Source organism: Leptonychotes weddellii, chromosome 1 (genome assembly GCF_054177405.1).
Source record: "Leptonychotes weddellii isolate Sample4059 chromosome 1, ASM5417740v2, whole genome shotgun sequence".
Lineage (NCBI taxonomy): Eukaryota > Metazoa > Chordata > Mammalia > Carnivora > Phocidae > Leptonychotes > Leptonychotes weddellii.
In genome coordinates this window covers 137,861,762-137,875,785 of record NC_138369.1, presented here as the reverse complement: position 1 = coordinate 137,875,785, position 14,024 = coordinate 137,861,762, and the positions used below count along the sequence as shown (strand labels likewise).

The 14,024-nt window shown below is 39.2% G+C and overlaps 1 pseudogene; it reads left to right on the top strand.

Annotated features, from left to right (window-relative positions):
* The first annotated feature begins 2,235 nt into the window (after positions 1-2,235).
* On the top strand, positions 2,236-2,562 carry LOC115936699 (large ribosomal subunit protein eL33 pseudogene; annotated as a pseudogene).
* The last annotated feature ends 11,462 nt before the right edge of the window (positions 2,563-14,024 follow it).

Sequence of the window (14,024 nt, the reverse complement as noted above, 5' to 3'; positions counted from 1 at the left end):
TCCAGTGGCTCTGTGTTTCTGTTCCACCTTCCCATTAATTGATTTGACATATTGTCGTCTCACATTTCGTCTTCTTTCTGGCCTCCCAGTCTGGCATCAATGACCCTGATAAGGAAAAGATGGATGAAGCCTAAGACTCTGGTCAGGACCAATCGCTTTGGTCCTTGATGGGATTGTTGCGGACTATATTAGTTTGCTGGGGCACTATAACAAAGTACCCCAGCCTGGGTAGCTTAACCAACATAAATTTATTTTCTTACAGTTTTGGAGACTAGAAATCCAAAATCAAGGTGTTGGCAGGGTGGGTTCCTTCTGAGGGTGAGGAGGGAAGGATCTGTTTCAGGCCTCTCTCCTTAATGTATACATGGCCATCTTCTTCCTGTGTCTCTTCACATCACTAGTGGGTATCTCTATGTCCACATGTCCCCTTTTTGTAAGGACACCAGCCCACCCTAATGACTTCATCTTAACTTTGTTACCTCTGTCAAGACCCTATCTCCAAATAAAGTCACATATGCATTTGGGGAGGAGGGGCACAATTCAACCCCTATCAGGCACTAAGGCTTGCTTTTACTCAAATCACCTTAGAGTATTTTCATGACTCTGGAGAATTATGCAGTGGAAAGTTATTCTAGGTTTTGTTAAGTTTTATAGAGACATACATAACTCAGAAAACCCCTGGCTTTTGTTTAGATGATTTATTTTAATCCAAGTATTGACATAATACATTATATCTTTTTCAGCTTTAATGAGTTAATACTTCTATTGGCCTTATCCCCTCGCAAGGCAGCTGCCATATTCTCGATTACTTATAGTCATTGTTCCTGCAGGGGTGATACTATATAAAGAAAAGGTGTACATTTAGCACATCCATTCTTTTCAAATTTCCTTCTAGTTCCCATTTTCTGAGCATTCTCTGTCAGAAGGTAAACAGTTCCCATGAGAAACAGCAATGTTCCTAAATCTTGAAGTGTCTGTTGCTGTTCTTTTCCCTCTAAATTTCCTAAATCAATCCCAGAGCAAATTCCTAACAAGTCCTACTCTGCCTTGTCCTTGAGTCCCCTCATAGACAGGCATGGCCAGTGGACTCCCTTCAGCTTCCTATACTCATCTCCACATAGAATTCCCTGGCAAGGAAAAGAAAATTATGTCGAAGCCTTCACAGTAATGAAGAGCATGGAAATACGTGATTTTAGGAGGAACAACCTACACCCTGCTAACTCTACTCAGCTCTGTGTGGAGCTAGTGCCTACTGAATAAATTGAAGAAAGCTGATGTCACAGAAGGGGTGAGTCCTCAGTGGATCAAGGGGCCTTTCCTCGTCACTGTTATTGAGTGAAATTTTCACTGGGAGAAACAGCCACACAGAAAAAAGTCAGAAAGCATCAGTAACATATTCGAACAATTTAAGAGCTTTTTTTTTTTTTACTTCATTCTGAGTTGGTGTGATTTCCACAGAAGACTTTGGAGCAAGGATCTGGGACTCAATCATAATCTGATTAAAGTCTCAACAGGTGTGAGATAAGGTGTTGGAGAAGGTCATCCATGGGTTGGAGTCATACTGGCAGTATTTGTTTAGGCATTCTCTTTTACCCTAAAGTTTTTTTTTTGTTTTTTGTTTTTGGTAAGATGAATGCTTTCATTTCTCTCCCAAATCTATACTTAAAAGTAACATCCTTGTGACTTAGCATGGTTCAACTTCTTTTTCAAAGTATAATTCTAAACTCTTCCACTGAATCCATGGTCACACTGAAAACAATAGCATTTTAAGTCTATACTAATATACACTGTTTGGTGGTCTTACTGGTTGTGTTAAAGTTGGGATTTTGTTTTTTACATGTGAATAATCTGTTTTTTTGCTTTATAAACTCTTGGTTCCTTAAAAAGAATTTTCAAGGTGGAGGAGGACACATCAGAGAAGCTTGTGATAATCCTAAAAGATATACCAAGGATAATTGCAGTCCTCACACTGACACAAAACAATGTGACTCAAACTTATACATAACACACACAAAGTCAGGGTGATACTGGCTAGTATAGACCATTCAAGATACAGAAATAAATAGATTCTAATTCTGGTCAGAAAGCAACATAATTTGTTGATTCTAAAAAATCTACATCTGGAGTACTTAATAAAAATTAAAACTAGGCTGGCTTTTCTCTTTCCCTCATCTTGGAACCTGTGGAGGCCTCCTGGGAACAGGACTCCTAAAACGATAAATATGTCTGGAATCTTGGTCCAAGGCCATTTTTGCTGGCTATAAGAGGGGTCTCTAGAACCAGAGGGAGCACACAGCTCTTCTTAAAATTGAAGGTATTTATGCTTTAGATGAAACAGAATTCAATCTAGGCAAGAGATGTGCTTATGTGTACAAAGCAAAGAACAACACAGTGACTCCTGTGGGCAAACCAAACAAAACCAGAGTGATCTGGAGAGAAGTAACTTGGGCTCATGGAAAGAGTGGCATGGTTCATGCCAAATTCCAAAGCAACCTTCCTGCTAAAGCCACTGGCCACAGAATCCGTGTGATGCTGTACCTTTCAAGGATTTAAACTTACTAAAAAGTAAATAAAGGTATAGATTTGTTCTCTTATATTTTTGTTAAAAAAAAAATTAGGGATGCCTGGGTGGCTCAGTCAGTTAAGTGTCTGGCTCTTGATTTCAGCTCAGGTTATGATCTCAGGGTCTTGAGACTGAGCCCTGAGTTGGGCTCCATGCTCAGCTGGGGGTCTACTGGAGACTCTCTCTCTCCCTCTCCCTCTGCCTTTCCCCCAGCTTGTGTTCTCTCTCTCTCTCAAATAAATAAATCTTTTTAATATATGTGCTGCTGAAGCTAGCACTAAATAAATCTTTTTAAAAAATTAAAACTAGGTTGAGGACAAGTAAAAAAAGCCTCACCATCAACAGGTGAATTTTTCAAATAGTGATAAAACCATATTTTATTCCCAATATTCTACTGATAGCAAAACTATGGCCATGTCTACATGAAGTAGTCTTTTCACTGAGCTGTATTATTTGGGTCTAAAATGTTCAGTCATGTTGTAATACAGTTCCTATCATTCTACTCACACTTTGCCCATCCTTCAATCTTTTTCCACCATCATCCATCCTGTGACTTATTTCAGGAATTTGGAAAGCAGGCTGGTATCTCTTTTCCTCATATATTTAATTATGAGCAAATTATGAGATAAACTTGGGCCTGCTGCTCTGACCAAATCTTCACTTTCCTTGCTCAGTTTTAAGTGTTCTGGGGGTCTTTTATAGTGGTCCCTGCCCATGTTCAGCTCAGGGAGGGATTCTCAAACTATCTCAACTCCTAAGGAAAAAGGCACTTCGGAGCTCTCAAAAATGCATTATTTCCAACATCAGCCAGCCCCAGAAAATCCAGTTCTGCAGTTGGCATGGGAGCCTGAGAAATAGGAAAATCAGATTAATGAATGATTTCCATAGAGCATTATTGAGATCACCACAAATCCCATTAACTTTTTTTTTAACCTTTCCATACATTGTCTGTTGTCATGGAAACACAGCTTCTGCTAAGCTGCTTATAAAAATAATTTAATGATTGGTGACCCTTCTAGCTAAATGTTAGCTAATAAGCATTAGAAATGTGGGCCTTCTTTATTTCAAAAAAATGAAACAAAACAACTCCCCCCCCAAAAAAAAAAAACCCCACCTAGCTTTTTTTCCTGGGGGGTTGAAACTCATGCCTGCCTATCATGTAGGTAAGGCCTGCATCCACACCCACCAATTCTTTCAGTCACATATTTACTCTGATATAATTGCAATTTTGTCCTGTATTCCTGGGAAGAAATTCATCGTCATCAGGAACGAGGGCAAGATTATAGCTAAGAATGATGTGTTACTAAATGGTCTTGGAGAATTCTATTAAAGTGGCAAACATATTTTGAGTGTACATTTTCCAGCAGATTGATTACTTGATTTGTTTTTTTACAGGTATGTGTCATTGTTGGTAATTGCTGCGTATTTAGTGTTGCAGATGGTACCTTAATAAGTACCTTTTTATTGAGGTGAGATGCTTCTACACCAAGGAAAACATTTCTGGTTAACATTGCATCACATGTGATCAGACTATGAAAGCACATGGGTTTGTCAAAAGAATCTTAAAGTAATTTTATTGTTTAATTACCCAAATAATACTGTTTCATTTTAGAGAGGTAAAAAAATATAAATAAGAAAAGGAAGATAAAAATACTCCATGGTTTGCCACCCAAAATTGAGCATTTCAACATTTAGAGATAGAGCTTTATATAGTCTGCTTCTCTGCCTTCTTCCTTTCTATACACCTTCCACTTATCTATTTATCTATATCTCTATGTATATGTAGATATGTATTTAAAATGGGTTCATGGTGCACATATTTTGTAAATTGCTCCACAAGAGACATTTTCATAAAGATTGCTAAAATTACAGACCGATGATTTAAAATTCATGGTTCCTATTGCTGCTTCCCAGTGCTTTATGGACGGCCGAGGTAAAGGGGGAATATGTGCAACGCTATACATATACACTTATTAGAACATTATCCTATATTTTGGAACAAGTGGGAAGGCTAATAAATCTCTACAATCAAAGCCGTATCTCAATACAAAGCCTCACGTTGGTTGCCCAACCTGTTGTCACACCGTTGTCACCCCTCATAAACCCACCTGTGGGTGGCCATGGATCCCTTGTCAGGCCAGGGATCTAGGGCTAATTGAAAAGAACTGATGTCATTGTGCAAAAATACAGGGTTGCGGATATACGAACAGAAGCTTGTCTTTATTTGAAATTTTGATTTTTTGTTTATCCCTAATGCATTTATCAGTGCCTTCATTTTGATTTTTCAAATATTGCATTAAAATATTATTTATCTTAATTTCGGATTTTTTTGATGTGACCTTAAAGTTCACACTTGGGGCAAGCACCTCACTTGCCCCACCCTAATCCTGGCCTTGAGGCTCCCAAAGGGAATGCTAGAATTAAATTGTTTTCTCAACAGACACTTTCTGTTGACTGGCAGCCGTGACTACGTGGGCTCTTAGGGACACACGGGACTGTAAGGCTTGAGAGCGGGTGGGCCCATGAGGACTTCAGAATTAAATGTCTAATATTCCTGGGAAGTTAATAGAATTACTTTAAGACGTTTCCTTGCCTTCAAGAGACGGTAGAGACGTTGAAACACGTGGATATAGGCAGTATGGAGTGGTCCAAAGCTGGTTGGGGCTGTGGCAAAATGAATTCATGTCCTACCTAAACGCTCTGGAAATAAACTAAAAAAGTAAAGAAGAACACTGGCCTGCCAAACCAAACCACCAGTTTGCAATGCCTGGTGGGCTCTACCACTCCTCATGGCCTGGGAAGCGCGCAGCTGTGAAACTAGACTTGGTCACTTCAAAACTGGGGTTGGTGGAGAAGCTGATCAACCAGGGTCTCTTAGAACCTGGAGTTAACGGTTACTAAGTGTTGTGAGAACAAAGTGTTCCTTTATTCACTCACCATGAGTGCAAATTTGTGTTTAAACTGTAGATAAGAAGATGACTATTTCACTTTATACTTAGGGATAAAAAAGAAGGCATCTCTCTTGTTTGGATTTTTTTATGCAAGGGAGGTAGAATTCTGCTTTTTAAAAATTTCTTTTCCACCATGTTGGAAAAAGAAGATGCAGGTTCGAAACAAAAGGAGAAATTTTGTGTCCATCTGTTCTTGTTTTTCTACCCTCCATAGCCCTTCCCCTCTACCTTGAGTAAGTGGAGGCAGGGAAGAGCCTGGAGACACTGGGGGGGAGGGGTTCAGTGAGCAAGGGGGAATGCAAATGGCAGCCAGAGGGAGGCAGCCCCTGCGCGCTGAGTCACCTCCACCCCGGGAGGGTAGGCAGCCTCTGCCCTTCCCATGGGAGGTCACCAACAGTGCTCGCCAGTGCTGCCTTTGCTGACTTTCTGACCTCCTACAAGCCTGGGCCTGTGTCCTGCCTTCTTCTCCCACCCACTGCCAACGTAGCCCACCCTGTCTGTGTAGACAACTCCTGCCAGCCAGACTGTAAACCACTTAGGTGGTGGGATTTTTGTCATACTCAGTTTCATACTCTGGTTACCTGAGTGTCTGAAAATAGCAAGTGGATATCAAGTAAATGCTTCAAGAACACACGAATGGGTGAATGAATAAATGAATGGATGAGCTTTGATTCTTGCCTGTCAGTCTCTACCTCCCTTTCCCTTCCTTTGGTTTTGCAAACTTCTCACAGGAGCTCCAAGTTGCAACTAAGGCTCCTGTCTAAGAGAAAGAAGTACTTCCCTGAGAATTCAGCTCTCTCGCATATCATACCCAGCGATGAACTTGGAGCAGCAAAGGCCCCGTCAATCTTACAAGTTGCAATTCAGTCACAAATGGTGGATGGCTGAGAGATTTCAGCAACAGTATCCCCATTGTCCCTCCCTGCTTGCTCCACACCTGATTTTGCATCTTGGCCCTCCTTTACTTCATCATTGCCTTTGCACTTGCTGTCCCCTTCTGCTTGGAATGCTCTTCCCCTAGATACCTCTTTCAGGTCTTTCCTCAAATAGCATCTTCTCACCAAAGCCTTTCATGACCAGCTTGCTCAATATTTTGTATCACCCTTTCCTGTGAAAGTATTTCAGGTGGGAACAAGTCTTGTCTCCATTTAAAGTACTATTTCCTTGGGGTGCCTGGATGACTCAGTTGGTTAAGTGTGGAACTCTTGATTTCGGCTCAGGTCATGATCTCAGGGTTGCTGGGTGTGGAGCCTGCTTAAGATTCTCTCTCTGCCCTCTACCTCTGCCTTTCCCCACCCCCCACAGCTCATGATCAGGCTTTCTCTCTCTAAAATAAATAAATAAATAAATAAATAAATAAATAAATAAATAAATAATAAATACGATATCCTTTACTCAATTGTTTTATTCACCTATTTTCCATCATTACAATGTAAGCTTCATGAAGTTAGGAACTTCCTCTGTTTTGTTTCTGTCTTCAGCTCTTAAGACACTGCTGGCATTGAGTAGGATCTCAGTAAACAGCGAACGACTAAATCTCTCTCAAAATTACAACCACAAACTTTACTTAAGTCTTTTATTTGCTCCCTGAATTTAGCGCATATTTTTTGACCTTCTCACTTTTAAAACTGGTTTCTCCTAACTGGTCATCTAGTTCTAACAATGCCTGAAGCAACCACTAATCTTGGACTTTTCATTTATCTGTGTCAATACCCTTTTGTGCTTAAGTGAGTTTGAATTGGATTTCTGCCATGTACAACTTAAAATACTCCTGATATACCAACCCTTCTATGCTTGACCAGTCCCAGTAACCTCCTACATATAAGTAACCCCCTGGGTGATGCTCCCACTGGCTGGTCCTGGTTTCTTTTGGCCCCTGGACATTTTCACAACAGCTGTGGCATAAGCATGGTGATTTGTTATCCAAGTATATAACACATTCCTTTTTCACCCCACATGTTGATCACATATTTTCAAGATTTAATGAATAAACTGAAATGCTGAGAGCTAACACCATTGTGTCTACAGAGGAGAAAAACATGATAATATAGAGCTGAGGTTGGAAGTGAGGTTTAGGGATGCCAATGATACTTTTCCCAGCCCCAAACTCCGACTGAAAGTCATAAAACATGTTATATGCTTAGAAGAACAGGATACCAAGTGTAATCTAGTCTTGAAATCATAGGTATCTCTCTCAAATATCAAACCTTAATTTATATCAGAACAGCATATGGTATGAAAGTAATTATACATCTCAATGAACATGAATCCTTTGCTATTAGCAAACTATGTTGAACAAATATTTTAAAATATTTGCTCTGGGTATAGTACTGTTACACTGAAATAGAGTGGGTGTTGAATGAAATAAAAATTAGTATAGTTTTCTTGCCCAGAGTAGAAACACTGCATATATGTGAGTATGTATGTATGCATACATACACACATAATATGTATGTATGTATGTGTATATATATATATACACATATATGGTAATTTGATAAAATGCAGAAAGTGAGATAAGAAACTAAAATTTGAAAACAAAAATAAAACAAAAACAAGAGGCTCACTTTAACAGCTATAATACAGAATCAGTTGTCACTAGCCTCTATCCCGGATCTCTGCCAGAGAAAGAGCTCATTTTGCACTTAAAATAGGGATGATTAGCTAGTATCCAAGGCCTGCCTAGAAGGGGCTTTATTGTATTTTTGAAAAGACCAAGTCGGGTTTTTTTTCTTTCCCCTTTTGGCTTGACTTTCTCCAAATAGTCTTTGTGAGGCCTAAGTTGGACCTCACAACACATCGTGTTGTGTATTATTAACCAAGTCCTCATCTGCTACTTTAAAGCTATTACCAGGGCAACTCACATGGAATCACTTCTTCTATTTGTCTATGCTCAGTCTAGAAGCTACTCCAGGTTCAAGTCATCATCAGGTGATTCCACAGAAATGTGTTAAACATGTGTGCTGCCCAAAGGAAATACCACAAGAAATAAGATGTGGTCCATAAAATTAAAGGGTGCCAAAGTAAAACAAGGGCAGTGCAAGGTTGTAATGACTACTGTAGAGGAATAGTGCTGTGAGAACCAGGTAGAGGTGCACCCAAACTGTGCAGACAATAAGGAAGGCTTCCTGGAGGAGGGGGAGAAATTAGAGACATTTAGTTTTTAGTGATGTGGAAGTTTATTGGCAAAGAAATAGGAGAAAGAAATACCACCTAGAGTGACCACCTTTACAGACCTCAATGTACAAGAGAGCTTGAAATGACTGGAAAAGGCAAGAGGTCTCTATGACTATAAATGAGAGTACAAAGAGATATATGGTTTTATACAGGTAAGAGGCTGTAAAAAAGTGTTGGAGATACTTATAAAGAGTTTAGAAAACTAACTAAGGAATTTGGACTCTATTGTATAAGCAATGGTGTATAGGGACTCAACCACTAGAATTCATCTGGGATAAAATTCAATGGCTTTGTAAACTCAGATGAAAAAATAAAATAAATCTTTATCATGTGAAACATAGTCTCCTTCTGTCTCAGTCTGCTTGGCCTGCTATAACAAAATTCCATAAACTTGTGTTTAAACAACTCACCTTTATTGCTCTTAGATCTGGAGGTTGGGAAGTCCAAGATCAAGGTGACAAGCAGATTATTTGATTCTTAGTGAAGGCTCTCTTCCTTTCTTATAAATGGCCACCTTCTTGCTCTATCTTCACATGGCAGTGAGAAAGGGAGCTCTTCTGTCTCTTCCTCTTCTTATGAGAGCACTGATCCCATCATGGGAGCTCCACCTTCATGACCTCATCTAAATCTATTTGCTTCTCAAGGCTCTCCCCCTCCTAACACCATAATATTGAGGGTTAGGGCCTCAGCATAAGAATTTTGGGATAAAACATTCAGTCATAACACCTTCAATTATGAATGTACCTAACAAAACACAGTTGTACCAACAGTACCTATGACTTTGTCACCAAAAGAAATCAGTTATTTTCTTTTCACATTACAGTCCTTGCAAATACCTCAAAAAGATGTTTATGCTAATCACCTCTTCAAAATTTTGGTAATGAAATCTACTGCTACATCCTGTTGTTACCAAAGAAGTATATTAATAACCATATTACACATTTTTGAAAAAAAAATGGTAACTATTTCACAATAAATTTGTGTTATAATTGTATGTATATTATTATTTTCAGATAATATTCTGAGAAAGAGGATAATGGATGCATATGCTTATACTACAGAAATTTTAGAGACTGAATTTGTGGTTTAAAAAGAAAACTGGCAATACTGCAGGGCACAAAGAAGTTGTGAAGATGAAGATTAGTCAGGAGGCTAAAATTATTGCTTAGATGGGAGATGGGGAATAAGCAGAAACATTGGAAATAAGGGTTGAGAAGAAGGAAGCTGTGGGAAGAAGGGAGAAGGAAAAGATGAGGCCATGGAAATAGCAAGTGTGGGCCCTGAAGTGGTCAAGAGCTGGCTGTGTTCTAGCAAACAAATGCAGAGGAGTGTGGCTGAGAGGTGATGAGTAAGGGAAATTGGGACAGCTTGAGACTGTCAGGTAGTAGGACCACATCGTTAGGTCACCGTCCCCTTGATAAGGAGATTGTACCCGACGTAGCATGAGAAGCCATTTAAGAACTTTAAGCAAGAGAGTCAATGTGATTTCATGTATCTTATAAGAAGGGGACTGGTTTTCTGAAAAGTGAGGCTAGAGGGCAAAAAAGAATGGAAATGGGATACCAGTGAGAGATGATGGTGGCTGGGATGGGGGAAACAGTGGTAAAGGTGGGAAGAAATTAAACATGGTGTGGTGGTTTAATTTAATATGTCAACTTGGCTGGGCCATGGTGTCCAGAGAATTGATTGAACATTATTCCAGAGTTTCTGTGAGGGTATTTTTGGATTAGATTAACACATAAATTGGAAGACTTTGAGTAAAGTAGATACCTCTGAATATTGTGGTTGGGCCTCATCCAATCAGCTGAAGGGCTGAACAGATAAAAGGCTTGACCCTTCCCCAAGTAAGAGAGAATTCTCCAGCAGACAGACTGGACTCAAACTGGAAAACTGGCTATTCCTGGTTCTCCAGCATGATGGCTTTCAGACTCAAACTACAATATTGGCCCTTCAAAGTCTCCAGCTTGCCAGCCCACTCTGCAGATTTTGGGCTCATCAGCCTCCACAATCATGCGAGCCAATTCTTTATAATCAATCTCTTTCTCTCTATATATATGCCCTATTGGCTCTATTTCTCTGGAGAATGGTGACTAGTACATGTGATATGGTTAAGAGTTGATTCAACAAAGCTTGCTGACAGACTGTCTGGAGAGTAAGGAAAAGGAAGGTATAAAAGATATTTCTCAAACTCTTGTCATGAGCAACTGCATATGTTGGTGCCATTTTTTGGGAAAGCAAAGAGGGAGGGAGAAACAGGTTTGAAAGATTAAATGAGTTTAGTTTGCATATGTTAATTTTGAGATGCCTATGATACATTTAACTGGAGATGCCAAATAGGAAGATGGATTTATGAGTCTCTAACATGGAAGAAAGAGCTAAGCTGGAGCTCTAAAAGTTAAATATTATAGAGAGTATTTCAATTGACCTGGAGAGGGAAGAGAGAAAATGCTCAGGACCAAGCTCCAGGGCATTCATAGATAGGAACCAATAAAGGAAACCAAGAGGCAACAACCAGAAAGGCAGGAGAAAGACCATGAAAGTGTAAAATTCTTGGGAAAGAAGAGTGTTTCAAGAAGGAAATAGAAGTCAACAGTATTAACTATAAAAGCGATTTCACTGATGTATAATATACATGTAATTAAATGCACATATTTTAACTGTAGTGTTCAATAGGCTTTGAAAAATGTATACACCTGTGTAATCTGTAATCCTTATCACAAGATATAGAACATTTCCATTATTCCCCAAAAGGTTCCTTTTTGCATTTTCCCAGTCGATTTCCAACCCTACCCCAACTCTCCAGCACCAATTGGTCCTCCTTCTATCACTATTTATTTGAATTATCTTTTCATATAAACTGAATCACATGGTGTCTGTCTTCTTTCAAGCAGCATCTTTTTGAAATTCATCCATGTAGTTTAGTGTACCAGATGTACCAGTAGTTCAGACTTTTCTGTTGCTGAACATTATTCTACTGTTTATCCACTCACATGTTGTTGGACATTTGAGTTGTTTCTGGTTTGAGACTATTACAAATTAAATTGCTATTAACATTTATGTACAGGTCTTTGTGTTAACATGTGTTTTCATTTCTCTTGAGTAAATAACTAAGATTGAAATTGCTGGACCACATAGTAAGTAAACGTTCCATTTCTTAAGAAGCTGATGACCTGTTTTCTGAAATGGTTATACCATTTTCATTCTAATCAGCAATGCCAGCAGGATTCCATTTGTTCCAAATCCTCCCTCACCAGCACTGGATGTGTTGTCAGTTTTTATAATTTTAGCCATTGTATTGGATGTGTAGAAGTATCTCACTGTGCTTTTAATTTGCCTTTCATAGATGATTAAAAATCAAAATCCCAGCAAGATTTTTCTTTTTTTTTAGGAAAGATTGGCAAACTGATTTTAAAATTTATTTGGACAGGCAAAGGACCTAAAATAGGCAATGTAATTTTGAAAAAGAACTAGCTTGTACTACCTGATTTCAAAATTCACTATAAAGCTACAGTAATTAAGACAGTATGGTGTTGCCCTATCTCAAAGGAAAATAACAGAGTTCAGAAATAGACCCACACTTATGTATTCAATTGATTTTTTATAAAAAGCCAAGGTAATTCAATGGGGAAAGAATAGTTGTTTCAAAAAAGGGCACTAAACCAATATATCTGTATAGAATAAAATAAACCTCAGGTCTTACATCAAATCATATACAAAATTTAACTTAATTCAAACTGCATCATAGGCTTAAGGTAAAAACTAAAACTATAAAAGGCCAAAAAATATAGGACAAAATCTTTGTAATCCTAGAATAGGCAAAGATTTTTTATATAGGACACAAAAAGTATGATTATAAGAGAAAAAAATTGATAAATGAATGTCATCAAAACATCTGATCTTTGAAAGATAGCATAAAGAAAATAAATAGACAAGCTAGAGATTGAGAGAAAATTTTTTATATATTATATATATTTTTGTATATTTCATGTGTATTCTTACTATTGAGTTATAAGAATTCTTTCATATACTCTGGATACATACAAATATAACCTGGAAAATGATTGTATCCAGAATATGTCAAAAATTCTTACAATTAACAGTTAGAATATATGTTTGTGTATATATATAATATTATATAATATATAATATAAATTTAATATATATGATTCAATTAAACACTGGCCAAAATATTTTAATGGACATTTCACACAAATGGCCAATAAAATAGTTCTAAATAACTGCTTCTTTAACAAAAAAATAAATAAAAACAGGAACTTTATCACATTAGGTATATACACCCTTGAAGATGAATCTCATTTTAGAAGTATTGACATATGAAATATCCATGTTTTCAGAATCAGGAAACATACACTATGTTCCTGCCAAGTTGTCTACCTTCAGATTATCACTGTGCTATTACTCAAGGACCCCTGATCCTCAGTTTCTCCACAAATCTTTTAAGAATATATCAGAGCGATCAGAGGAGCAAGATGGTGGAAGAGTAGGAGACCCAAATTTTGTCTGGTCCCAGGAATTCAGCTAGATAGCTATCAAACCATTCTGAACACCTACGAACTTAACAGGAGATTGAAAAAAAGAGTAGCAGCAACTCTCTGAACAGAAAAGTGACCACTTTCTGGAAGGTAGGATGTGCGGAGAAGTGAATCCGAGGCGATATTCACGAGGATAGATGGCGGGGGAGGGGGCCTCTGTCAGCCGCTACTGGCAAGTGATAGAGCAACGGAGCACAAAATCGGAACTTTTAGAAGTCGGCTCTGCTACGGACGTCACTCCAGTGGCTAAGCAGGGGGTGGAACCCTCGCGGGACAGTGTGGTCTCAGGACCCTCGGGGTCACAGAAAGACCAGGGGTGCCTGAGTGCAGCAGAGCTCCCAGGGATCGAAGCAGGGAAGCCTGCTGCAAAGACGGAGCCGAGGAGTGGGCTCTCAGCCGGGGGTTGCCATAAACCATGATCCCTGGCACAGTGGGGCCACTGCTCCTCCAGCAGGGACCCAACAAGCGGCAGATCCGGGGAGACTCCCCTTCCTCCCCGGGGAGGAGAGGTGTGGGAGGGCACCACAGGGATCTCCTGGGTTTGGAGACTCCACACGGGGTCGGGTGCCAGAGATAGAAACACTTGGTCACAGGCCAGGTGAGCATGGAGTGTGGCCAGAGACCAGAGAGACGGGAGTGATTGACTGCTTTTCTCTGGGGGTGCACTGAAGAGTAGGGCCCCGAGTTCTTGGCTCCTCCAGATTGGAGACTGGGAAGCTACCATTTTCACTCTCATCCTCCAAAGCTGTACAGAAAGCTTGCAAGGAACAGAGGCTACCA